This window comes from Rhea americana, unplaced genomic scaffold (genome assembly GCF_003343005.1).
Source record: "Rhea americana isolate MKP2758 unplaced genomic scaffold, rheAme1 scaffold_527, whole genome shotgun sequence".
In the NCBI taxonomy this organism is placed as follows: domain Eukaryota; kingdom Metazoa; phylum Chordata; class Aves; order Rheiformes; family Rheidae; genus Rhea; species Rhea americana.
Genome location: NW_028186676.1, coordinates 27,715 through 29,749, shown reverse-complemented (window position 1 = coordinate 29,749; position 2,035 = coordinate 27,715). Strand labels below are relative to the sequence as shown.

At 72.5% G+C, this 2,035-nt stretch overlaps 1 protein-coding gene across 1 annotated transcript in view; it reads right to left on the bottom strand.

Annotated features, from left to right (window-relative positions):
* TIMP2 (TIMP metallopeptidase inhibitor 2) overlaps positions 1–2,035 on the bottom strand; it is a 13,641-nt gene that overhangs the window by 4,914 nt on the left and 6,692 nt on the right. The gene's annotated exons all lie outside the window — the stretch shown is intronic.

The following is a 2,035-nucleotide window of genomic DNA, read 5'->3' as shown; positions in this document are numbered from 1 at the left end:
GCGCATCCCCGGCGCAGCCCGGCCGGCAGAGCCGCGCGCCGACTCCGGCCCCGCGGCTCCAGGCGTGGGGAACGGTTACTGGTTCAGTGGGCTCCAGCCTTTTCCATTCACGTGCTGATGAATCACTTGACAAAAATGCAGCCCAATTCTAGGCGGATTTGTTCTGAACAGTGCGGCTTTGTGGAGGGGACGGCTGCTCGGCGCTTTCCCCGCCAAGACCCCAGCAGCGCAGCCAAGCTGCTCTCTGCAAGCCAGGAGCCCGAGCGCAGAGGAGGGAGAGACGCAGGGAGCCGGCCGAGGGAAACCCAGGTGGGGAACCCGGAGGCTGAGATCACCCCAGGACGCGGAGGCAGGGCTGGGGGAGGAGGAAACCCCTGCGCGGGCTTAGAAGCCCTCACTCGGACCTCCCCGCACCGCCGCGGAGCCTTGCTCGCCTGCGACTCCCAGAGCCGGCGTCACCCTCGGGGCCTCTGCAGCCCGCGAGGCACGGAGGGGCCCAGCGTCCTCAAAACAGAGCCGGAGGCTCCGCGGCCCCCCGCTCCCAGGGGCAGTGCTGGGAACCCGCCTTGCCCCGGGTCATCGGCCTCGCAGCACGACCGCCCTCCTCCTCGGCCCCAGGGCTGCACGCTGTGGCCGGCACCCGCCGGAGACGCCGCCGGATCGCTCTGGAAGCGGCTCCCTGCAAAGCAGCGGGTCCCCTCGCCTCCGTCACCCGTGGTGGGTCCCGCTGCCCTGGCTGCGCCGCGGCTGCCGGCTGGCGATTTCCTGCCTCCGCAAGCAGAGAAATTCCAGCGTTTGCCTTTAACTTGCCACTCTGCACAAAAGCTGCTGCATAAGCACGTCTCCGCTCCCAGCCCGTGCCTCCGGAGCGCTCCGGCCCCTGGCCCCTGCCCGCAGAGCGGGGTGGCCCCCCCGCACCCGCTGGCTCCGGGGACTCCGGGATGGGGCCGGATTCCAAGTGCTTTTGATAACAACCCTCCTGACCTCACTGCCGCTGACTCAGCACGGCTCCGCGCGCAGCCGGCTGCATCCCAGCACCGGCTCCTCGCCGCCTCTTCTCCCTCGGCCGAGAAGGCAGCTGGCAGAGGGGCCGGTGCCCTGGCTGCAGCGGGGGGTCCTGGTGCTAGGTCAGCCCCACGGCCGGGCCCCGGGCCGACGCTCTGCCCAGCGTCCCTCCTGCTTCCCCAAACACACACCGGGGCCTGGCTTCCGAGCCCCGCYGGCGAGGGCAGGAGAGGATGCGGCGGCAGCAGGATGCAGGGCACCGGCAGCCCCGGCTGCTTTCCGCCCCAGGCTCCGGGACGGCAGCACAGGGCGTCCCTGCRGGACGGCAGCACCGCTCTGCTTCCCTCCTGGGGGGGCCCTACAGCACAAGCCTGCCTTCTCCAGGAGCYGCCACTTCCCCGGGCCCCAGGAAAGCAGCCGCTGCTGCTTCGCATCTGCTCCGGCAGGCTGGGAGCCCTTCCCGGCTCGCCGGGCTGCTGCGGCTGCCCCCTGCCCAGCTCTGCTCCCACAGCAGCGGGATGCTGCTGCATCGCCACCGGGACGCCGGAGCCGTTCGCCCTCCGAGCCCCCTGCCCCTGCAGCAGGTCCCGGCCAGCGGCGCCAGGCACAGCACATCGGGAGCCCCCGCCGCGGTGCGTGGGCGCGCTCCCCACTGCTCGCTGGCCGACGGGAGCCGCTTCCCACGAGCGATGCGGCAGCGCCGAGCCGCRCGGAGGAGCGTCAGTGGCTGCCGCCACGGCTCCCACGACGCCTGCCCGTGCACAGCACCGTCCCCCCGCCGGTGCCTCTGCGGCGAGGGCCCCGGGCACCCAGCACCGCTGCCGGAGCAGCCCCCAGAGCGGTCCGGCGGCTCCAGCGGGAGCCGGCAGCGGCACCCTCTGTGCGGCGCGCGTGGTCCTCGGCGGCCCTGAAACGCGCCAGCGAGGAGCTCGGTGGGTGTTCGCTGGGAGCTGAGCGGGAGGAGGTGGAAACTTTCCATCGTGACCAACCTGGGCTGGCCGCAGCCCAAGGCCGTGGCGGAGGGGCTGCG